Below are 25376 nucleotides of genomic sequence, written 5' to 3' on the forward strand. Positions count from 1 at the left end.
GCCAACTACTGCCTCGCAAGAGACACAACCCACGACTCAGCACAGTGCTGGACACACAGTAGGTCTTCAGCAAGTGCTCACCACCTATGAGAGTCCAACAGCAGACCCCCCCAGAGCTTTTCCAGGGCCCAGCTGCTTCCACAGCTCACACACCAAATCCCCAGTCTCCAGGTCCAGCAGAGTGAGAAAGGCATTCACAGTTACTTGGTTTCAAAACAATGAAGGGCTGTCCTCTGCCTTCCCAGGCTGCTTACACTCCAGGGAATTCACAGGGAGAAATGAGCACAGCAGGGACTGGAAATAGCACGGAGCCCCTCTTGGGGAAGAGAGCACGGCTGGCCTGCCAGGAACCAGGGGCAAAACCTCAAAGGCAGAGGAGAAAACAGCCTCCAGACAGAAGCCTGCGCTCCGCAGAACTCGGCCAACCCCAGCGAACTAGGACAAGATCACTTGCACCCATTCTGCCTTGAAGCTCTTCTTCCCACTCTCTTGGCGACCTTTAAACGGGGTTCCTGGTGTAACCCACTACTACCACGTGGGAGCAACTGACAACACATCCCCCTAGGCTGCACAAAGGAACCAGGTCGCCTGGGGTTCCTGGAGGGAGCTGACGGTGCATTCTCCACGCACACTAGCTATCAGGGCTTCGTGTGTGGATTGAGGTCATTATCTACGTCCAACTCCCAGCAGACCAGAAGCCCTCAGAGGCCAGGCACCAGGTCCCATTCATCTTTAAACCCCTGTGCCCCTAGCATAGTGCCTGGCACATAGTAGATGCTCAGTAAGCTGTGCGTGCTCAGTTGCTAAGTCCTGTCCGACTCTTTGTGACCCTATGGACTATAGCCCTGCAGGCTCCTCTGTCCATGGGATTTTCCCAGGCAAGAATACTGGAGTGGGTTGCCATTTCATACTCCAGGGGATATTCCCGACCCAGAGATCAAACCCACATCTCCTGTATTAGCAGGCGGATTCTTTACCCCTGAGCCACCTAGGAAGTCCCGCTAGGTAAGTTACAAGGCAGCAAAACCTGGCAGCAAGAGAGTGGTGCTGGTTCATGGACCACTCCATCCAGGCCTCCCACATACATGGACAAGGAGTCACGTGCTCCCCCTGGGTCTCACTTTCCACATTTGGAAAGAGGGATAACAAACAGTTCTGTATTCACACAGCCTCAGAGAGAACTAACTGGGGAAACACACATGGAAAGCACCATAGCATCAGAGGAATGCTAGTTACCCTTCCATTTCAGCTCAGCTCTCTCTGCACCTTCCCACCTCATGTTGGAGCCTTTTCTGCTGGCCATGTGTCCCCACCCCCAGCACTGAACCTACTCTGCATTGCCTCTATTGTTTTATATCTTTCACATCATTGTGACTACTTGGTTTTAAGTTGGATTCCCCAGACCCGAGAGGTCCTGAATCCCAGAGGCACCATGTGTTCGTGTTCAAAGCTTGATAAAATGGGCACACAGGCCTGACTGCAGGTCCCCTCCCACCCACAGTCCAAGCTCTGATACACACACACACACACACACACACACACACACACACGGCACCCTCCAGCACACAAAAAAGGAAGGGAGAGAGGAACGCTGCACACGTAACCTGTGAAGAAGTCACACCTCTGAGACCTGTGCCTCCTCGGCAGGCGTGTGAGCTTGTTTGCCTGGCTGCCTCTACGGCACAAGGGCCTCCAGGGCACTGATTGCTGCTTCTTTCCTTACATAAAGCACCGGGCAGTCAGATAAATAATACATGGCCTTTGCCTCACTCGCAGGTATCAGACGTGCAAACACCTGCTTAGTCCCACAGTGCCCTGGGTATGTGTGTGTGTGTGTGTGTGTGTAATGCCTGGCCTTACACAACTCCAGAGAGCATATATGAGTTGGGAACTGATACTCATGCCTACCTCTCAACCCTATCCTCTAGCCTTGGCCTGGAGTACATCAGCACTAGACCCCAGCAGCGTGTCCAGGGAGGAAAGCTAGGGGAGGCATGCACACACCCTAAACCAGTCTTCGGGGCCCTTTCCCAAGAAAACATCCTTGGAGCCCCAGGTCCCTGCCGGTGCCCCTCCAGACTGCAGACCTGTATGCAAGCCGTGTACACTTTCATGTACGCATCCCCGGGAGGCCTTGCCAGGCCAGCCACCATCCCAGATCACAGCTCGCCCCCCGCGCTCCCCCCCAACCCCCGCACAGGAGCTCCCCCACTCACTCGGTCGTGCCAGGCGCCAGCACACCCACCAGGCGCACACAATCCCACTTGCAAAGAGCCTGTCCAGCCCGCCTCCCCTCTTCCCCCAGACACCCCCACGGGCAGGTCCGATTACACTCCAGGCACGGGCCCCGCCACGTTGGCGAGGAGGGGGCCAGGGCACACCCACGGGCGGCCCCGCGACCTCGCAGGGCGGGGAGAAGGCGCAGGGCTAGGCCGGCGGGGCCGCAGACGCCCCCTCCCTCCGCTGCCAAGACAGTCGCCTCCGACCCCTTTCCCGCCTGAGGACCTGCGGCCAAGGCGATCCGCGAGGACGACCCCCGAGCGGGCCCCTCCAGGTCGGAGCAGCCCCTCCGCCCCCGAGAGCCCTCGGCTACCTCCCCCGGCCTCAGGGCCTCCAGCGCAGGGCCGGTGGGCAGGGTACCTCAAGAGCCCATGGCGGCGGCGTGTGCGGGCGACGCGCGGCAGCCGGACTGGGAGAGCGAGGCAGTGGGAGAGCGAGGCAGGAGGACAGCACCTCGGCCCCAACGTCTCGCCGCTGGCCGGCGCGTCCCGGGCCCAGCCGAGTGCCGCCGCGGCGCGCCTGCGCACTGAGCGCGCCGCCGGGGAGGGCGGGGCGGCCAACGCGAGGCTGAGATCACCCGCCCGGCCTTAAAGGGGCCGCGGCCCCAAACCTCTGGTGGTGGGAGCGATCTCGGCTCTCCAGTCGCTAGCAAACCAATCGAGTCGCCTCCCCCGCCTCCATCCGACCTCCCCCAAGCCCGCCCACTACTGAGCTTCTTGGGGTGCAGCGACAGAGTCGTGGGCTCCAAGCTCTGTTCTGGCACTCTCTGGCTGTATGGAGCTTCACTTCTTTTAACCCTAATTCCCTCCATTTGGGCCTGTTTGAAAATAAAACAGTAACGGCTTTTTAATCGAGTGAAGGATGCAGGTGTTTGTGGAATGAATGAAGTGCTGTGTGCAATAATCGAAATGAAATTGCAAAGGAGAGGAAGAGGTTTTTCTTCCCACTCCACTTAGCAGCGCTTCCGTCTTGCCCCACCTCGCTCTAGGTAGCCTAACTAGCAAATTCTTCAGATATCATTCAAACCACCCACCTCATTTCTATGTGCCAGATCCACACCAAACAGCAGTTTAACTGAAAAACAGAAAATCCAATCAAGTTTTGGCTTTGGTGTGTTCAAGATCCCCACATTTATTTCTATCCTCAGCCCAGACTCCTCCCCTGAACTGTGTACTCAACACCTCATCCTCGAGGTCCAATAGGAGCTCAAAGTCAACAGGCCCACAACAGAACCATCTCCTCTCAAACTGCAGAGACCTGCACTCTCATAGCCTACCCACAACAGCAGTTAGCAGCTCCACCCTTCCGACACCAGTCCAGAACTCCTGGAGTTACCCTTGGATCCCACTAGACCAGGAAATTATGCTGGCTGCGTGCTAAGTTGCTTCAGTCGTGCCGACTATTTCGCAACCCCATGGACTGTAGCCCACCAGGTTCCTCTGTATGTGAGACTGTCCAGGCAAGAACACTGGAATGGGTTGCCATGCCCTCCTCCAGAGGATCTTCCCCACCCAGGGACTGAACCTGCAGCTCTTACATCTCCTGCACTGGCAGGCAAGTTCTTTACCACTGGCACCACCTAGACTCTGACCTCTTCCACCCTATCTCCACTGCTACCAACCGCTTTGCTTATTTTTTGTCCAGAATTGTTGCAATATTCTTGTTAGGGAATGAATGTTTATATCCCCCCAGATTCATATGCTGAAATCCTAACCCCCAAGTGTGATGGTGTTAGGGATGGAAGGTGATTCGCTCATCTGGGTGGAGCAGAGCAACTTTCAGAGCAAACTTAAATAGGATTTACAAAGAGACCCCAGAGAACTCTGTAGCCTGCTTTCTGCCTCCTGAGAATACAGAAAGAAGTTGGTAGTCTATAACCCTAAAAGGGCCCTCAGCAGAACCTATCATGCTGGCAGACAGCCTGATCTTGAACTTCCAACCTCCAGAACTACGAGAAGTAAGTGTCTCTCATTGATAAGCCACTCAGGTTACAGTAATCTGTTATAGCAGCCCAAGCTGACCAGATGAACGGTTCTATGAAGATACAAGACCTTCTAGAACACCCAAAAAAGATGTCCTTTTCATTACAGGGGACTGGAATGCAAAAATAGGAAGTCAAGAGATACCTGGAGTAATAGGCAAATTTGGCCTTGGAGTACAGAATGAAGCAGGGCAAAAGCTAATAGAGTTCTGCCAAGAGAACGCACTGATCATAGCAAACACCCTCTTCCAACAACACAAGAGAAGACTCTACACATGGACATCACCAGATGGTCGATACCGAAATCAGATTGATCGTATTCTTTGCAGCCGAAGATGGAAAAGCTCTACACAGTTAGCAAAAACAAGACCAGGAGCTAACTGTGGCTCAGATAATGAACTTCTTATTGCCAAATTGAGACTTAAATTGAAGAAAGTAGGGAAAACCACTAGACCATCCAGGTACGACCTAAATCAAATCCCTTATGATTATACAGTGGAAGTGAGAAATAGATTCAAAGGATTAGATCTGATAGAGTGCCTGATGAACTATGGACATGACTATGGTTCGTGACATTGTACAGGAGGCAGTGATCAAGACCATCCCCAAGAAAAAGAAATGCAAAAAGGCAAAACAGTTGTCTGAGGAGGCCTTACAAATAGCTGAGAAAAGAAGAGAAGCTAAAGGCAAAGGAGAAAAGGAAAGATATACCCATTTGTATGCAGAGCCAAAGCCTTTGACTGTGTGGATCACAACAAACTGTGGAACATTCTTAAAGAGATGAGAATAACAGACCACCTGACCTGCCTCCTGAGAAATCTGTTTGCAAGTCAAGAAGCAACAGTTAGAACTGGACTTGGAACAACAGACTGGTTCCAATGGGGAAAAGAGTACATCAAGGCTGCATATTGTCACCCTGCTTATTTAACTTATATGCAGAGTACATCATGCGAAATGCTGGGCTGGATGAAGCACAAGCTGGAATCAAGATTGCCGGGAGAAATATCAATAACCTCAGATATGCAGATGAGGTAAGGAGTTATGCAGGGAGGTAGGCTTGATCCCTGGTTGGGGAGCTAGGGTGACCTCTTCCACCCCACCCTTAATGGCAGAAATCAAAGAACTAAAGAGCCAAAGAGCCTCTTGATGGAAGTGAAAGAGGTCAAAAAGTTGGCTTAAAACTCAACATTCAGAAAACTAACATCATAACATCAGGTCCAATCACTTCATGGAAAATAGGTGGGGAAACAATGGAAACAGTGACAGACTTTATTTTTTTGGGCTCCAAAATCACTGCAGATGCTGACTGCAGCCATGAAATTAAAAGATGCTTGTTCCTTGGAAGAAAAGCTATGACCAACCTAGACAGATTTAAAAGCAGAGATTACTTTGCCAACAAACATCTATCTAGTCAAAGCTATGGTTTCTCCAGTAGTCTTTACCAGTTGAGCCACAAGGGAAGCACATGAATGTGAGAGTTGGACCATAAAGAATGCTAAACACCGAAGAACTGGTGCTTTTGAACTGTGGTGTTGAGAAGACTCTTGAGAGTCCCTTGGACTGCAAGGAAATCAAACCAGTCCATCCTAAAGGAAATCAATCCTGAATACTCATTGGAAGGACTGATGCTGAAGCTGAAACTCCAATACTTTGGCCACCTCATGTGAAGAACTGACTGATTGGAAAAGAGCCTGATGCTGGGAAAGATTGAAGGCAGGAGGAGAAGGGAACGACAGACGATGAGATGGTTGGATGGCATCACCGACTCGATGGACATGAGTTTGACCAAGCTCAGAGAGTTGGTAATGGACAGGGAAGCCTGGCATGCTGCAGTCCATGGGGACACAAAGAGTCAGACACAAGTGAGCAGCTGAAGCTGGCCAGGATGATGGTGATATTTTCCTAACCTGTTTCCCTTTTTCCAGGCTTTCCTGGTGCCCCAATCTACTTCAGTACAGGAGCCAGAAGAATTCTTTTATTTATTCTTTAAGGTTTCAGTTCAGTTCAGTCGCTCAGTCGTGTCTGACTCTTTGCGACCCCATGAATCACAGCATGCCAGGCCTCCCTGTCCATCACCAACTCCCGGAGTTCACTCAAACTCATGTCCATCGAGTCGGTGATGCCATCCACCCATCTCATTCTCTGTCTTTCCCTTCTCCTCCTGCCCCCAATCCCTCCCAGCATCAGCGTCTTTTCCAGTGAGTCAACTCTTCACGTGAGGTGGCCAAAGTATTGGAGTTTCAGCTTTAACATCAGTCCTTCCAATGAACACCCAGGATTGATCTCCTTTAGAATGGACTGGTTGGATCTCCTTGCAGTCCAAGGGACTCTCAAGAGTCTTCTCCAGCACCACAGTTCAAAAGCATCAGTTCTTTGGCACTCAGCTTTCTTCACAGTGCAACTCTCACATCCATATATGACCACTGGAAAAACCATAGCGTTGACTAGACAGACCTTGGTTGGCAAAGTAATGTCTCTGCTTTATAATATGCTATCTAGGTTGGTCATAACTTTCCTTCCAAGGAGTAAGCATCTTTTAATTTCATGGCTGCAATCAGCACCCACAGTGATTTTGCAACCCAAAAAATAAAGTCTGAAACTGTTTCCACTGTTTCCCCATCTATTTCCCATAAAGTGATGGGACCAGATGCCATGATCTTAGTTTTCTGAATGTTGAGCTTTAAGCCAATTTTTTCACTCTCCTCTTTCACTTTCATCAAGAGGCTTTTTAGTTCCTCTTCACTTTCTGCCATAAGGGTGGTAGTTGTTGGTTTTTTTTTTATTTTTGATGTGGGCTCTTTTAAAGTCTTTATTGAGTTTGTTACAATATTGTTTCTGTTGAGGCATGTGGGAGACTAGCTCCCCAACCAGGGATCAAGCCTACCTCCCTGCATTGGAAGGCAAAGTCCTAACCTCTGGACTACCAGGGAAGTCCCCAGAGGGATTCTTTTAAAATCTAACTCAGAACATAGCACTTGGTTGCTCAAAGCCTTCCCCTGGCTGCCCAATTCACTCTGAGTAAAACCCAAAGAACTTACAGATCCCTGCTGAGTCTTGCCTTGCTTTGTCTAACATTCCACCCACCCAGCCATGTCTGACCTCATCTCCTCTGTTTCTTTCCCTCTATGCTGTCCCCTTGCTGTTTCTAGAACAAATGAAGCCTTGGCCTCAAATCCTTTGCTCTGGCTGTTCCCCCCTGCTGGGAGTGCTGTTCCCTCAGATACCTATTGATGTTCCCCAGTAAAGAATCCTCCTGCAATGCAGAAGATGTGCCAGGTTCGATTCCTGGGTCAGAAAGATGCCCTGGAGAAGGAAATGGTAACCCACTCCAGTGTTCTTGCCTGGAGAATCCCATGGATAGAGGAGCCTGGCAGGCTATAGTCCATGGGGTTGCAAAAGAGTCGGACACAACTTAGTGACTGAACACACCTGAATGCCCCCTCCTTCACTTCCTTCTGGGGTTTACTGACACATCCCCCACTCAGGAAGTCTGCCTTGACCACCCTAGTAAAATTGCCAAACTCCTTACCCCCGAGTCCTGATTCCCCCTTTCCATGCTCTAGTTTTCCCTACATCACTTAATTTTATAACATAGTTTGCCTGTTTTACTGTTTGTCTTCAACCCGTAAAACATAAACTCTAGAAGAACAAAGATTTTGTTTTTGTTGTTTCCTGTTATAATCCCAGTATTTAGTACTAGGGCTGGTATAGACAACTTGCTTAAAGAATATTTGCAGCATGCACAAAGATCATCTAGAGAAAGTCTTCCAGGCAAATCCCTTCCCAGCCCCCAGGTAGGAAGTTGCTCAGGGCTTTCCCAGCACACAGACAACATTTATCCTCTGTTGCATCATCTTCACTTGTTCATGACTTCCTGAGTCTCCCTCCCTGCACATGAACCCCTCCAGGGCAAAGTCCTTGTCTCAGTTATCACCATATCTTAGCACAGAAACCTAGAAAACAGACACAGCTTCATCAGACCAAACCACACCCTTACTCAAGTTCTTAGTCCCTGTTCACCAAGGGCAATCTTTAAGTTTCAATTTACAGAGGCCCCAGGCTGGCAGGAATAGAGGCAGGTGGTGGGTATTTTTAGGTTTGGGTTGTTCAGAAAGGGGCTTACACACAGAAAGTCACCTGGCCTGAGTGACATGGCAGGTTGGCAGCAGGTGGCACTGGGGGTCCTCATTGTTTTCTCCTTGTCTTTCCTCATCCTCTCCCTAGGCTGCCTAATTTAGAAGATAAATGTTTCCCTGCTCTGTCACCTCCTCACTCCTTGCAAATTTTCATTCACCCTGGCTCAAAGATGGCGCTCACATCAGTCCCCTCTCCCTTTCACGCCCAGGGCCACTGTCCTAGTTCAGGTCCCCTGGGTGTGTGTTCGTCGCTCAGTCACGTCTGACTCTTTGGGACCCCACGGACTGTAGTCCGCCAGGATTCTCTGTCCATGGAATTCTCCAGGCAACAATACTGGAGTGGGTTGCCATGTACTTCTCCAGCAGGACCCCCTTAGTTCTGGACAATAATAACAGTTCCCCAGCCCACCAGACACCTTTACTCCTGCTCACTGGCTACAGGAGGAGTCTTTCCACCTCCAACAACCAGTTACTCTTCCTTCAAAGGCCAATTCAGATGTCATTTTTTGGTTCTTTCTAGATCCCCACCTCCCCCACCCTCCCTTCCCCCATTCTGTTTTAATTAGCTTCTCCCCAACAAGAAAAAAACCACAAATGATTTGCAGCTTATCACCAAATAGTTAAGTACTTATGGTAGATCCATGGCCCTAGTGGTAAACAACCCGCCTGTCAATGTAGAAGATGTAAAAGACTGGAGTTTCATCCCTGGGTCAGGAAGATCCCCTGGAGAAGGACATGGCAACCTACTCCAGTATTCTTGCCTGGAGAATCCCTTGAGCAGAAGGGCAGAGGGACCTGGTAGGCTACAGTCCATGGGGTCACAAGAAGTCAGAGACAGCTGAAGCAACTTAGCATGCAGGCACACACACAATGATATATATTGTGTAAATATCAGAACAGCCTCTATGCATTACAAATAACAAGGCGACAATGATTAGGAAGACTACTCATTGGAAAAGGTAATAAATTTGTAATAAAAAGTAATAAATTTGCATGGCAGCCTGATCTGAACTCTGTAGTAAAAAAAAAAATTAAGTCTTAGAAGAAAGATTGGAAGGAAATATAACAAAATGTTAATAGTGGGTTCTCCTAAGAAGCAGGATTATAAATATTAATTATCTTCTCTCCCCTCCTCCTTCTCTCTCTTTTACTTGTTTTTGTTTGCATTTTCCAAAATGTGTTTGCAAAAAGCGTGCAATGTTTTCAAAGTAAGAAAACAGGTTGTTTAAAGAAATGACTTGTTGTTCCCTTCTGTTGGCATCATTTCAGCTGAATGCATCTGGCTCCCCACCCCACCCCACCCCCCAGACAAAGGGCCTCCCATGGGTCATGGGGACCAGGTTGGATTATCCCTGATCCCAAATCCACTCCTAGCATCTGCTGGAGAGTACAGAGGAAAGAACCAAGGCCTCAACGGTGCTAGCTGATGAGTGGCCTAGAGCCCAGAGCACTTCAGATACACTTACCTGCAGTCTCTGCATCTCCCGCTTGCCCCCAGGGATGCTGTGGGAGCTCTGGCAGGTGCCCTGGAGAGGCAGTGTGGTGTGGCAGGCCGAGCACAGGGCCAGCTCCACTTACTTCCTAGCAGTATGGTCTTAGGCAGGTGGCTTTGCCTCTCCGAGGCTCAGTGTCCCCATCATACAGAAGTGCTGACATGGAATTTTGCACACGGCTGACGAGAATGCACCAGTCTACAGCATGAGTCTGCAGAAGGCCGACTAACTCACCGCCCGAATCGGATCCACTTGGTTGCAGCGGATTAAAAGCCAATTCAAACTAACTTTTCTTAAAAAAAAGAGAATCTGAGTGCTCACTTAATTAGAACGTGTGAGTCACAGCTGGATGTGCGGCTTCACACACCTTCAATAGCTCACTGTTTCGTTCTTTTGGCGGGTGTGTGAGGGGTTTGTTCCCAGGTGGTCTTCTCCCTCTACAACGGAATACCTTTCCTTTTGTGGCTATTGTTCAGTCTCTCAGTCTTCTCTGGCTCTTTGTGACCCCATGGAGGGCAGCACTCCAGGCTTCTCTGAACTTCATTATCTTCCAGAACTTGCTCAAACTCATGTCCATTGAGTCAGTAATGCCATCCAACCATCTCGTCCTCTGTTGTCCCCTTCTCCTCCTGCCCTCAATCTTTCCCAGCATCAGAGTATTTTCAAATGAGTCGGCTCTTCCCATCAGGTGGCCAAACTATTGAAGTTTCAGCTTCAGCATCAATCCTTCCAATGAATATTCAGGGTTGATTTCCTTTAGGATTGACTGGTTTGTTCTCCTTGCAGTCCAAGGAACTCTCAAGGGTCTTCTTCCAGCACCACAGCATCTTCTTCAGCACTCAGCCTTCTTTATGGTCCAACTCTCACGTCCATACATGACTACTGGAAAAACCATAATACCTTTCCCAAGAATTCCAAAAATTCTGTTCCATAATTGCCTCTGATTGGCCCATCTTGGGTCACTTTCCCATCTCTGAGCCAGTCGTTGGAGCCAGGAACTGCAGTGCTCCAACTGGCCAGTCCTAGGTCAATGGCTGTTTGGTGATGTCCAAGTGTAAATTCATCTCTTGTGTTGTTGAAAAGGGGTGTTTGCTATGACCAGTGCATTCTCTTGGCAGAATTCTGTTAGTCTTTGTCCTGCTTCATTTTGTACTTCAAAGCCAAACTTGCATGTTACTCCTACTTTTGCATTCCAATCCCCTATGATGAACAGGACATTTTTTTTTTTTTTTTTTTGGTGTTGGTTCTAGGAGGTCTTCTAGGTCTTCATGGAACTGATCAACTTTATCTTCTTCGACATAAGTGGTTGGGGCATAGATTTGGATTACTGTGATATTGAATGATTTGCCGTAGAAACGAATCGAGATCATTCTGTCATTTTTAACGTTGCACCCGAGTACTGCATTTTGGACTCTTTCATTGATTAAGCAACAGTTTAAACCCCGTTTGGAACAACTGACTGATTCAGAATTGAGAAAGGAGTACAACAAGGCTGTTTGTTGTCACCCTGTTTATTTAACTTATATGCAGAGCACATCATATGAAATGCCGGGCTGGATGAGTTACAAGCTGGAATCAAGATTGCCAGGTGAGATATCGACAACCTCAGATATGCAGATGATACCATTCTAATGGCAGAAAGCTGGGAGGAACTAAAGAGCCTCTTGTTAAAGGTGAAGGAAGAGAGTGTAAAAGCTGGCTTAAAGCTCAATATTAAAAAACTAAGATCATGGCATCCAGTCCCATCACTTCGTGGTAAATAGACAGGGAAAAGGAGGAAGCAGTAACAGATTTAATCTTCTTAGGCTCTAAAATCACTGCAGATGGTGACTGCACCCATGAAATTAGAAGACGATCGCTTCTTGGCAGGAAAACTATGACAAACCTAGATGGCGTGTTAAAAAGCAAAGACATCACTTTGCTGACAAAAGTCCATATAGTTAAGGCTATGGTCCTTCTAGTAGTCATGTACAGATTGAGAGTTGGACCATAAAGAAGGCTGGGCGCCAAAGAACTGATGCTTTTGAACTGAGATGCTGGAGAAGACTCTTGAGAGTCCCTTGAAAAGCAAGGAGATCAAGCCAGTCATTCTTAAAGGAAATCAACCCTGAATATTCACTGGAAGCACTGATGCTGAAGCTGAAGCTCCAGAACTTTGGCCACCTGATGCGAATAGCTGACTCATTGGAAAATACTCTGATGCTAAGAAAGATTGAGGGCAAGAGGAGAAGGGAGCAACAGAGGATGAGATGATTGAGTGGCATCATCGACTCAATGGACAGGAGTTTGAGCAAACTCTGGGAGAGGATGAAGGACAGGGAAGCCTGGAGTGTTGTAGTCCATGGGATTGCAAAAGAGTCACACGTGATTTGGCAACTGAGCAACAACAACCATGCCATCATTTCAGGGCTGATGTGAAGATGAAATAACACAAGGAAGGCTGTTAGCACTGTGCCTGACATGCTGTAAGGACTCAGGAAGTATTGTACTTACTCATCTACTTTTAGGCCATGCCAAGCTTGTGGCTCAGCTGGTAAAGAATCTGCCTGCAATGCGGGAGGCCTGGGTTCAATCCCTGGGTTGGGAAGATCCCCTGGAGAAGGAAAAGCCTCCCCACTCCTGTATTCTGGCCTGGAGAATTCCATGGACTAGTCCATGGAGTCGCAAAGAGTCCGACACAACTTTCACTTTCACTTTTCACTTAAGCCAACAAGTAAGATCTTAGTTCCCTGACCAGGGATTGACCCCTAGCCCCTGCATTGGCCATGAGGAGTCTTAACCTCTGGACCGCTAGGGAAGTCCTCAAGAAAGTGCTCTGTGTTTGGTTTTTTAAGTCACATTTGACTCTTTGCAACCCCATGGACTATATAGTCCATGGAATTCTTTACACCAGAATACTGGAGTGGCTAGCCTTTCCCTTCTCCAGGGGATCTTCCCAACCCAGGATTCGAACCCAGGTCTCCTGCATTGCAGGCAAATTCTTTACCAGCTGAGCCACAAAGGAAGCCCAAAAGTGCTATTTTTAATATCTATAAATATAACTAGCAAGAATGCCTTTCCTGAAATTCCTGTTTGCAACTGAAAACATAAACAGGCCCAACTGGGTCAATTTTGATGACCCTGCTTCAAACTCTGGCATCAGTGATTCTGTCCACAGCAACTACTTTGTGTCCGGCGTCAGGGCCTTGTTAGTGTTCCCATCACCTGGACCACACTTCTTCACACATCCTTTTCTTTCCCTAGTTAATTTCTGCCCCTCCCTTAGGTCCCTGATAAAACGTCAGTTCCCCTGGATATGTCATTAAGTAGAGAAAAGAAAATACCGTACAGAACAGTACTAAATATATCATTTATGCAAATATATGTGTGTACATCTATTTGCATGTGGTTTAAAATGCATAGTAGTTACTGAAGCTGTGCTCTCCAGCCCATGAGCCGTAATTACTGAGCCTGCACATGGCAGCTACTGAAGCCAGCATGCTCTAGAACCCGAGCTCCCCAACAAGAGAAGCCATCACAGTGAGAAGCCCGCAAACTGCAAGTAAAGAGTAACCCCTGCTCACCACAACTACAGAAATGCCACACACAGCGCAGGCAAAAATAAATACTTTTTAAAAAATACATAACAACTTTTTTCAGGCAGCCGGGAAGATGGCGGATATTCAGACAGAACGTGCGTACCAAAAGCAACCGACCATCTTTCAAAATAAGAAGAGGGTCCTGCTTGGAGAAACTGGCAAAGAAAAGCTCCCTCGATACTACAAAAACATTGGTCTGGGCTTCAAGACTCCAAAGGAGGCCATTGAGGGCACCTACATTGACAAGAAATGCCTTTTACGGGTAACGTCTCCATTCGAGGGCGGATCCTGTCTGGCGTGGTGACCAAAATGAAGATGCAGAGGACCACTGTCATCCGCCGAGACTACCTTCACTACATCCGAAAGTATAACCGCTTCGAGAAGCGCCGCAAGAACATGTCTGTGCACCTTTCTCCCTGCTTCAGGGACGTCCAGATCGGCGCCATCGTCACGGTGGGCGAGTGCCGGCCCCTGAGCAAGACCGTGCGCTTCAACGTCCTCAAGGTCACCAAGGCTGCCGGCACCAAGAAGCAGTTCCAGAAGTTCTGAGCCTGGGCCTCTGCCTGCCGCCCCAAACAGAATAAAGTGATTTTCCTAGTCAAAAAAAAAAAAAAAAACGTAACAAAACAGGGAATGCCCTGGCTGTCCAGTGGTTAGGGACTATGGGGCTTTCACTGCAGAGGGTGTGGGTTCAACCCCTGGCTGGGGAACTAAGATCCTTCAAACTGTGCAGTGTAGCTAAAAGAATAATATGAATAAAAATAAATGAAATGCATAGTAACTTTCCGGAATGCAGAAGAATGGGCCCTCCCATGAACAGAGGGCACACAAGGACGGGGTCTTAGTCGTCGTTGCTCAGAAGCCGACACACAGGGCCGCCATGTTCATCACGACCACTGCGCACCGAGCAGTTGCTATGTGGCAGGCAACGTGCTAAGCCCTTCATTATCTCAACGAGCAGCAGTGGTGACTGCCATCCAGCTGATGAGGAAGCCAAGGTACAGAGACGCATGGTCTCACCTGAGGCTCCCAGCACGCAGGCAGACCTAGTGGTCCTGGACTTACTCAGTGAACCTGGGACCCACACCAGCCCCACAGGGAATTAGGAAAAATCAACCGGCAAGACAAATGCTTCTGACTTCACAAAGACGGTCCTGTTGGGATAGTGACCATCAGCAAGCGGAACAAGGCCGTTCCTGCCATCCAGGTTGTGTGTGTGTGCATGCACGTGTGCCTGTGTGTGTGTGAATCAGAGACGTGGCTGGTGATGGATTTACGGGCTGCTGTTGGAGGCACAGAGAGGAGCTTCCTCTTTCTGCGTGTCTGTCACACGCGCACACACAGACTTATACACCTGGGCCTCCTACAAAGGTGAGATGAGTCCCACTCCAAGCTCTCCTAGCCAAAACCAACAAGCGAATGAAAACAAAGAGAAGCCAGTTTCCTCGGAATCACTAGGAACTTGTTTCAGGTTCTCTACAAAATCCCAGGTCGTTGCCAACTATCCTGAGCACTGTGATTGGGAAAGGGAAGTTCTGCCACAGGTCGGGGACATACAGGAGCTGGGGAAGCTGGGCCCAGGGTTTCCTGGGAAAGCCTTTAATAAGAGGGAAGGGACCAGAGTAGGCCTGGTGGCCCAGTCTCAGATCTGCTGTGACTCAGTAAACCTGGAGGGGATGACTTCAGAGGGGCGGCACCTTAATCATAGGTGCTTTGAAGATGCAGGGATGAAAGGCCTTGGAAGACATAATTACAGGAGATGCCATTCTTTCAGGGGCCTGCAGGAGCCCAAGTCACCATCTGCAGGGATATGTTGTGGGGGTCCCGAGTGGGGCCTTCTTAAAGGGGCAGTACCCCAGCGCTGGGCTCTCTGTTCCCTTCACTCCAGCTGCTGGCTGGACGGCTCTTCCATCCTATCAGCGTCCCCTGCATGGGCAGTGCAGCCTCTGTGAAGCCAGGTTCCAGTTCTGCAGCTTCCTGCGCCTCAACAGGCAACAGGACACAGCCTCACAGGGAACAGTTGGGAGAAGAGACAGGAAGATGCTGTTGGCGTCTCAGGGCTAGGATGGAGGGAAGAATGGGAGGAACGGGCCAGAGGAAGAGGAGGAGAGAAGGTGGCTCTCGGTCACCATGGCAACACTTTCTTGGCTCAGCCACGCACAGCCCAGAAAGCTGGCCCCAGACAAGTGTGGCTTGAGTGAGACAGGAGATATCTAGTGATTGGGCAGCTGGAGGCTGGAGCTTGGAATGTGTTTACTCCTCTGAACGATTAGATGGGTTCCTGTGGGCGCCTGTGTTGCAGGCTTTGGGAACGAGGATGTGACGTGGGGGCCTCAGCCTTCTTAGCTGTAACTATTCCCATCTCCATTTCCCCCTCCATAGAGCAGGGATGGGGGAGGGGGAGGCAAGGGAATGAGAGAGAATACAGGAGGGGAAGGCTCTCTCCTTGGCTAAAGTCATGCTGGGGTGACTCCTACTGGAGCTGATGGCAGGGGTCTGCCAGATCCACTCCCCCACGGGAGGCCCTGGCTTTCAGGAGAGGCAGGTATAGGGGGGTGTGGGGGGCATCAGAAGGTAGGTGGGAAAGGGGAGAGGGAGAGAGGCTGTCACAGAGCAGCCGCGTGGCGCCAGCGGCTTGTATTTTATGGCAGGAAGTGACTGAACCAAGTTCAGTTCAGTTCAGTCGCTCAGTCGTGTCCGACTCTTTGCAACCCCATGAATCACAGCACACCAGGTCTCCCTGTCCATCACCAACTCCCGGAGTTCACGCAAACTAATATCCATCGAGTTGGTGATGCCATCCAGCCATCTCATCCTCTGTCGTAACCGTCTCCTCCCACCCCCAATCCCTCCCAGCATCAGACTCTTTTCCATTGAGTCAACTCATCGCCAAAGGTGGCCAAAGTATTGGAGTTTCAACTTTAGCATCAGTCCTTCTAATGAACACCCAGGATTGATCTCCTTTAGGATGGACTGGTTGGATCTTCTTGCAGTCCAAGGGACTCTCAAGAGTCTTCTCCAGCACCACAGTTCAAAAGCATCAATTCTTCGGTGATCAGCTTTCTCCACAGTCCAACTCTCACATCCATACATGACCACGGGAAAAACCATAGCCTTGACTAGACGGACCTTGGTTGGCAAAGTAATGTCTCTGCTTTTTAATATGCTGTCTAGGTTGGTCATAACTTTCCTTCCAAGGAGTAAGTGTCTTTTAATTTCATGGCTGCAATCAGCATCTGCAGTGATTTTGGAGCCCCAAAAATAAAGTCTGTCACTGTTTCCACTGTTTCCCCATCTATTTCCCATGAAGTTTTGGGACCAGATGCCATGATCTTCGTTTTCTGAATGTTGAGCTTCAAGCCAACCTTTTCACTCTCCTCTTTCACTTTCATCAAGAGGCCTTTGAGTTCCTCTTCACTTTCTGCCATAAGGGTGGTGTCATCTGCATATCTGAGGTTCTTGATATTTCTCCCAGCAATCTTGATTCCAGCTTGTGCTTCTTCCAGCCCAGCGTTCCTCATGATGTACTCTGCATATAAGTTAAATAAGCAGGGTGACAATATACAACCTTGACGTACTCCTTTTCCTATTTGGAACCATTCTGTTGTTCCATGTCCAGTTCTAACTGTTGCTTCCTGACCTGCATACAGGTTTCTCAAGAGGCAGGTCAGGTGTCTGGGATTCCCATCTCTTTCAGAGGAAGCCAAATCCTTCCTTTTGTACCAGACCGTTTTCTCCGGGTTTCTCCTTGGTCTCCTCCCCTCCTTCCTTCTCCAGACCCTCTGCCATTCAGTCTTCAATCCCTTTCCTCCAGTGATCTTTGGCCTCCAAACAAGAGCAGGCCTCGTAGATCCTCAAAACTTCAACCTAGTTCCTTCCACACCTCTTCAACCCCAGTTGCCTCTTCCCTCCACTCTTCTCCACACCCCCTCAGACAAAAGGTCACCTGTTGACTTTTATTGAAGCGGTTTCCTGTGTGAGCATGAGGGGCAAAGTTGCATGGGTGGGAAGGGGCAAGAGGGAACTTGCTCAGGCGGGTCGACACTGCCCACATCTGTTTCAGGTAATGATTACACAGGTACATAGAAACAGGTAAAAAGCTATACATCCCTGTACACTTAAGATGTGTGCGTTTTTCTGTGCATACGTTATACTTCAATTCTTGGAAAAGAAAAAGAAGGTCTAGGGGGAAATGGTCAGTGGGAAGCTTGTGTTTCCTCTGCAGTTTGCTTTGAGCTCGCTGACCCCACCCTCTTCCCTGATGCCCCGCCCCGAGCCGGGCGCCTCTCTCCCTGGCCCCGCCTCCCTGGTTTCCAAGCCCGGAAGGTCTGCCCTATCTGCGTTCTTGCTTTCTGTCAGTGGTCCTGCGATGCTCCCAGGCTCCCACGTAGGTCACCTCAGCGCCTCCGACTCCTAGACCTCAGTCGGCAAAGAACAGACCGGTTCTGAAAAGGGTTCAGTCATCCTTGCCTTCTGGATGTCTCCTGCCTGGATTGTAACCGTAGTTCCCAACTCCTCTCCCTGCCTCCTTTCTCCATCCTCCACTCTCCCTGCCCACTGCTGCCAAATTCATCTCTCTCAAGTTCACATCCGTCGTGGCTCTTCTCTAATCGTCGGTTCCCCACAATGCAGACGCTGGTGGATGGAAGTCAGGCCAGTGGGTTCTGGCCTCTGCCTCCTCCATCCTTGGCGGCTGTGTAGCTCCTCCCTCCCCCTTTGTGCTTGGATCTCTGAGTATATATCGAGGTAGTTCATACCTCTGGGCCTTTGCACGTGCTGTTTCCTCTGGTGGGAATGACTGTCCCCACCTCATCCCTCCTCCCCACCCCCCCAGGCCGCCACCACCCAGTAAATTACTCACATTTCAAGGCTCAGATCAGGTACCTTTGAACACCTTCCCGACACACCGCCTCCCTCCTTTGTCCCTGGCTCACACTGCGCATCTCACACTGGAATTTGGATTGGGATAAGCCACTGGTTAACTTGAGTCTTTCCCCTGACTTGGGCCCTTGAAAGCCAAAGTCACACCTCATGTTGGCAATGTGCAGTAACCATTACTGAGCACTTACACGGCACCGGGCTAGAGTGACGGTTAGGATGTGCCACTGTGTCTCTGTGTCCTCATGTGTTCAACGAGCATCAGAGTACACCAGCCTCCTAGGAAGCTTGTGAGCAGAGAGGGTGGGAACAGGGCCTGGCACCAGGAGGCTCCTCAGCCCTTATGAGCATCTGTGGTTTTATTGAATCTTACAACCTCTGAAGCAGGTAATAGCACCTCCACTTTACAGGGAAGGAAACCGAGACCCAGACAATGCCCCAGGTCACAGAGAGACCAAGCCAGCCCTCTGGGTTCCACGCTATGCTCTCCACCCCTCACCCCCGCACTCCACTCCCCTCAGCCCAGCACTGGCACCCACAAGCCCCAGTGTCTGTTGCGTGAACAAAAATGATTCACTAAGTGGCATGCTTGCCCCCTCCAATCTGGGCAAAATTTCCGGGCAATTGTTTGGCGTACTTTATAAAAATAAACTGTTTGCCTGGTTGACGCATCCTGGTCACTCCCTGGCCTCAGCTTAAATATCACTTCCTCAGAGGCTGTCAGCCACCACCCCCTCTCATATTCATTAGCTCTCTGAATAAGAAACACAGGAAAGACAAACCAGACACCAGTGATGATCGTGGGTAGGAATACAGTGGAGGGGGCAGGGATGGCAGTGACTCTCTATGATTCGACTTTTATTTTTGATTTTTGACTGCACTCTGTGGCATGTGGGACCTTAGCTCCCAGACCAGGGATTGAACCTACACCCCCTGCATTGGAAGGCGGAGTTTTAACCACTGGACCACCGGGGAAGTCCCATAACTTGACTTTACAGCTTGATGTTCATATATGAAGTACCTCCAAAAAAAATTAAACCAAAAGAGAGGGGGGACCCTAACTCATTATTAAAACTAATTACCACACAGAACACAGAGAAAAGATTGATTACAAAAGATTGATCAAGTTACATCCAGGCACTGTGCTCTGACCACATTTCCTCAGAATATAATCTAAGGGGGGAAAAACAGTCTGTAAAAAAGTCTTTACCCTATAGGTACTGGGCTTCCAAAATCAGTCCTGAATACTCAATGGAAGGACTGATGCTGAAGCTGAAGCTCCAATACTTGGGCCACCTGATGTGAAGAACTGACTCATTTGAAAAGACGCTGATGCTGGGAAAGACTGGAGGTGGGAGGAGAAGGGGATGGCAGAGGATGAGATGGTTGGATGGCATCACTGACGTGATGGCCGTGAGTTTGAGTAAGCTCTGGGAGTTGATGGACAGGGAGGCCTGGTGTGCTGAAGTCCATGGGGTCACAAAGAGTTGGACACAACTGAGCAACTGAACTAACTAGTGGCTCAGGGGTAAAGAATCTGCCTGCTAATGCAGGAGACTCAGGTTCGCTCTCTGGGTGGGTAAGATCCCTGGAGAAGGAAATGGCAACTCACTCTAGTATTCTTGCCTGGAGAATCCCATGGGCAGAGGAGCCTGGTGGCTACAGTCCATGGGGTCACAGAATCAGACTTAACAACTAACACATCATATACTTTTAGTGTGTGCGTGTGTTACTCGCTCGGTTGTGTCTGACTCTTCATGACCCCATAGACTGTAGCCCACCAGGCTCCTCTGTCCATGGGATTTGCCAGGCAAGAATACTGGTAACAAAAATGGCAAGGGGAGGGTTGCCATCTCCTTCTCCAGGGGATCTTCCCAACCCAGGGATCAAACCCGTGTCTCCCACATTGCTGGCAGATTCCTTACCACCTGAGCCACCAGGGAAACCAAAACTTACATATATTGTTGGGTACAGCAAATAAACACCTTAGTATTAGCAGGGACTAAAAGTTTCACTGCAAAAGATATATAAATAAAAAGATCTTTTTTAAAAAAGATTAGCTCCTTGTATTTCCGCTCAGGGCCCACAGTTGCTAGCTTCACACCTACTGTTTGAAGCCAGGTGGGAGGGGCTGAGAGTGGCCCTGCTCCAAGGCGGGTCTCCGTGTGGTTCACTGCCTGCAAATCAGGACCCTCCGGCGTTTCCTGGTGGGTTTGTCTGGTCAAAGCTATCGTTTTTCCAGTAGTCACGTATGGATGTAAGAAAGTGAAAGTGTCTCAGTCACGTCCGACTCTTTGCGACCCCATGGACTACACAGTCCATGGAATTCTCCAGGCCAGAATACTGGAGTGGGTAACCTTTCTCTTATCCAGAGGATCCCAACCCAGGGATGGAACCCAGGTCTCCCAGGTTACAGGCAGATTCTTTACCAGTTGAGCCACAAGGGAAGCCCATGGATGTGAGAGTTGGACCATAAAGAAAGCTGAGCACTGGAGAATTGATGCTTTTGGACTGTGGTGTTGGAGAAGACTCTTGACAGTTCCTTGGACTGCAAGGAAATCAAACCAGTCAATCTTAAAAGAAATCAGTCCTGAATATTCATTGAAAGAACTGATGTTGAACCTGAAGCTCTAATATTTTGGCTACCTGATGCAAAGAACTGATTCACTAGAAAATACCTTGATGCTGGGAAAGATTGAAGGCAGGAGGAGACAACAGAGGATGAGGTGGTTGGATGGGATCACCAACTCAATGATGACGAGTTTGAGCAAGCTCCAGGAGTTGGTGATGGATAAGGTAGCCTGGCATGCCGCAGTCCATGGGGTCGCAGAGTCTGACAAAACTGAGCAACTGAACTGGAAACTGAGGAATTAAGGCTTCCCTGGTGTCTCAGATGGCAAGGAATCTGCCTGCAATGCAGAAGACGTGGGTTTGATCCCTGTGTTGGGAAAATCCCCTGGAGAAGGAAATGGCAATCCACTCAAGGATTCTTGCCTGGGAAATCCCATGTACAGAGTAGCCTGGCAGGCTAGTCTATGGGGTCGCAGAGAGTCAACACATGACTGAGTAACACACACACACAGGCTCACAGGAAGGTCCAGCAGGAGACCCTTTACTAGGGCTGAGCCAGACTGTGGGATGCCAGCGCTGGAAGAGACCTTAATTATGGGGATTTGAGTGATGCCCAAGACTTACAAGGGGACTCTCGGAGCCCTCCATCTCCTCCCCAGGTTGAGTTCTTGCCTGTGGGCAGAGATCATGGTAATAGTGACTCTTGGGTTAATGAATAAGTAGGACAGTAATGTGTGCTGGATAAACATGGACTGCTAGACCAGTTCTCGGATAAGCTGGTCAGACAAAGGCCACTGAGGCTGAGGGGTGTTTCTTTATCGGAGCTTTGGCTTGGCTGAAGAGACTGCCCAGGGTCATCTATGGCACAGCCATCTTCACAGTGTTCCTTCATCTGAAGGCAGAGAGGTTAATACCTAACTCAGGATTAATGGATAAGATAACTCAGAATTGTGGATAAGATAACGCTGTGAAGAGTGCTTTGAACTCTCTCTACTCAGCAGGGTCCCGGCATCACCTGGAACGTGTTAGGATGTGGACCCTCAGGCCCACTCCAGCCCTCCTGAGTCAGAAGCTGCACTGTAACAAGGTCCCCAGGAGGTTTGTATTTTTTTTCTTTTTTAATATTCATCTGTGTCGGATGATGCCACACAATATGCCAGCAACTTTGGAAAACTCAGCAGTGGCCTCAGGGTTGGAAAAGGTCAGTTTTCATTCCAATCCCAAAGAAAGGCAATGCCAAAGAATGTTCAAACTTCTGCACAATTGCACTCATCTCACAGGCTAGCAAAGTAATGCTCACAATTCTCCAAGCTAGGCTTTAACAGTACATGAACCAAGAATTTCCAAATTGTTCAAGCTGGATTTAGAAAACTCAGAGGAACCAGAGATCAAATTGCCAACGTCCGCTGGATCATCAAAAAAGCAAGAGTTCCAGAAAAACATCTACTTCTGCTTTATTGACTACCCCAAAGCCTCTGACTGTGTGGATCACAACAAACTGTGGAAAATTCTGAAAGAGAAGGGAATACCAGACCACCATACGTGCCTCCTGAGAAATCTGTACGCAGATCAAGAAGCAACAGTTAGAACTGGACACGGAACGACAGACTGGTTCCAAATCAGGAAAGGAGTACATCAAGGCTGTATATTGTCACTGTGCCTGTTTAACTTATATGCAGAGTACATCACAAGAAATGCCAGGGAAGCACAAGATGGAAAGATCGCTGGGAGAAATATCAATAACCTCAGATATGCAGATGACAACACCTTTAAGGCAGAAAGTGAAAACTAAAGAGCCTCTTGATGAAAGAGGAGAGTGAAAAAGTTGGCTTAAAACTGAACATTCAGAAAGCTAACATCGTGGTATCCTGTCCCATCACTTCATGGTAAACAGATGGGGAAACAATGGAAATGGTGACAGATTTTATTTTGGGGGGGCTCCAAAATCACTGCAGATGGTGACTGTAGCTATGAAATTAAAAGACGCTTGCTCCTTGGAAGAAAAGCTGTGACCAACCTAGACAGCATATTAAAAAGCAGAGACATTACTTTGCCAACAGAGGTCCATGTAGTCAAAGCTATGGTTTTTCCAGTGGTCATGTATGGATGTGAGAGTTGGACTATAAAGAAAGCTGAGTGCCGAAGAATTGATGCTTTTGAACTGTGGTGTTGGAGGAGACTCTTGAGAGTCCCTTGGACTGCAAGGAGATCCAACCAGTCCATCCTAAAGGAAACCAGTCCTGAATATTCACTGGAAGGACTGATGCTGAAGCTGAGGCTCAAATACTTTGGCCACCTGATGCGAATAACTGACTCCTTGGAAAAGATCCTGATGCTGGGAAAGATTGAAGACATAAGGAAAAGGGGACAATAAAGGATGAGATGGCTGGATGGCATCAACGACTCGATGGACATGAGTTTGAGCGAGCTCCAGTTGATGATGGACAGGGAAGGCTGGTGTGCTGCAGTCCATGGGGTCACAAAGAGTTGGACATGACTGAGCGACTGAACTGACTTGACCAGCTGTGTCAGGGCTTAGTTGCATTACGCAGGCTCTTTCATGCAGTGCATGGACTCCCAAGTTGTGGCACACAGGATCCAGAGCACATGGGCTTCAGTATTTTCGGCTCCGTGGCACGCGGGATCTTAGTTCCCTAACCAGGGATTGATCCCGTGTCCCCTGCAGTGCACGGCAGATTTTATTTACTTATTGGCTGTGCTGGGTTTCACTGCTGCTCGGGCTCTTCTCTGGTTGTGGTGGGTAGGGCTCTCATCGCGGTGGCTTCTCTTGCTGCAGGGCACGGACTCTACAGGTGTGTGGGCTTCAAGAGTCACAGCCCCTGGGCTCTAGAGCACAGGCTCAACGGCTGTGGCTCACGGGTTTCAGTCGCTCCTCGGCATGTGAGATCTTCCCGGAACCAGGGATCGAACCTGTGCTTCCTGCATTGGCAGGCTGATTCTCAACCACGCAGCCACCATGGAAACCCATGCAAGGTAGATTCTTAACAACTGCACCACCAGGAACATCCCTGTGTGTAGTTTTTGAAGCAAAGGGATGAAATAGCCCCGAGGAGGTACCAAGCACTTTTCGAGTGTCCCCAGCCATACCGGTTTGCCAGGTCTGCTGGGGAGAAGCCCCCAGAGCAAAGAGGTGGACCAAGGGCTCCCCAGGTCACTTTATCCTTTTCTACTTTATTACTTCAAATTAACAACCACAATAAAGCTCAAAAAAGTCCAATATTTACACAGGAAAAAAGTACAAAATTCCCCCCAAAGTTCTTCAGTATTTTTTTTTCAGTTTTTTAAATTACAAAGTAATAAAAAGCTTTGCTCTTTAATTAAAAAAAAGAAGAAAGAATAAAAGGGGAAACAGAGGTAAATAAATTAGGAAATACACACACGGGGAAAAAAACAAACAAAAATAAAGTAAAAAAGGGTTGACTAGGTGGGATGCTAAATCCAGTGCTCAGCCCTGCACCCTGGGCTCCTCCTGACAGAGACAGAGCACTGGGAAGGGGAGCCCAGGGGAATTAACTCATAACCCAGGAGCCAGATGCTTTCTGGAAGTAGTCTCCACGGATTCTGCCCCAACACCAGAAAGGGGGGACCACAGGCCGAGGACAGTCTCAGGGGTCGGTGGTGGCAAAGACTGTCTGTGCCCTTCTTGAGGGACATGGAGGTCACTGCCCACCCTCATGTCTTTGTCGGGGGCTTAAGAACAGAAAAGGTGGCCTGGCAGGCAGGCGGAACACCTGCTGTCCTGGGAGAGAGAGGTCAGACACATACACACATGCCCACAGGACTCTCAGCCCCACCGCCTCACCACCCCACTCCTCAAGGTCTCTGTGGGGAGGCAGAGAAGGGACCCTCACGCTCAAGGGGGCACTGGCGAAAGCCCAACACAGAAAGTTGGTGACCTTCATCTCGGGGGTGGGTGGTAGGGACTGCACTGATCTCCTGAGGTCCCCAGGCTCACAAACACCCAGCGGGGCCTGCCTCTGACCAGCCGATCCATTCCTCCCCGTGCCTCGGGCCACCTCCCGAGAGTCTGTGAGGACCCGCTGCAGCTCCAGTGCAGAAATGTCCCTCCCGGCCAAGTCAGGCGGCGGCTAGGTGGGGCCGTGGTGTCCGGTGAGTGTAGCCTGGTATCTGGGAGCCTCTGGCAGCCTGGAGGTTGTGGGCGGTGGGGAACGTGAAGGGACAGGATTCTCTGTGCCGAGGGTATCCCATCTTCTTGCCATTGGCAAAGAGAAAAAAAAAAAGAAAAAAGAAATTCGAAACAGAATCCATCGTTGGTTTTGTGCTGGGATTTTTTCTTTTTGTTCTTCTGAGTGGTTTCTCTTCCCCATCTTTTTGTTACTGTTGTAGTTTTTTAAAAGAAAATACAGTGAGGACACTAGAAAGGGAGAGAGAGAAGACAGATCAGTGGGCATCCGCCCGGGTCACCCTCCCGCCAGCC

General features: G+C 49.3%; 2 protein-coding genes and 1 pseudogene across 11 annotated transcripts in view; 1 reads left to right on the forward strand and 2 right to left on the reverse strand.

Moving 5' to 3' along the window:
* TMEM184B (transmembrane protein 184B) overlaps positions 1-2792 on the reverse strand; it is a 50727-nt gene extending 47935 nt beyond the window's left edge. For 3 of the 5 annotated variants that reach the window (XM_055394062.2, XM_055394061.2, XM_088837491.1), the window contains exon 1: positions 2641-2792. The gene's annotated coding sequence lies outside the window, so the exon portion shown is untranslated. Of the gene's footprint in view, positions 1-2593 lie in introns of all 5 variants that reach the window. The other 2 variants (XM_055394063.2, XM_088837490.1) reach the window with 1 other exon arrangement.
* Positions 2793-13524: 10732 nt separating this feature from the next.
* On the forward strand, positions 13525-14081 carry LOC129536267 (small ribosomal subunit protein uS17 pseudogene; annotated as a pseudogene).
* A 10012-nt stretch (positions 14082-24093) lies between these two features.
* CSNK1E (casein kinase 1 epsilon) overlaps positions 24094-25376 on the reverse strand; it is a 36748-nt gene continuing 35465 nt past the window's right edge. For 2 of the 6 annotated variants that reach the window (XM_055394565.2, XM_055394568.2), the window contains one exon: positions 24094-25147. The gene's annotated coding sequence lies outside the window, so the exon portion shown is untranslated. Of the gene's footprint in view, positions 25314-25376 lie in introns of all 6 variants that reach the window. The other 4 variants (XM_055394566.2, XM_055394569.2, XM_055394564.2 and 1 more) reach the window with 2 other exon arrangements.

Source organism: Moschus berezovskii, chromosome 6 (genome assembly GCF_049115385.1).
Source record: "Moschus berezovskii isolate FMDL1 chromosome 6, NW_MosBer_1.0, whole genome shotgun sequence".
Taxonomy (NCBI): Eukaryota; Metazoa; Chordata; class Mammalia; order Artiodactyla; family Moschidae; genus Moschus; species Moschus berezovskii.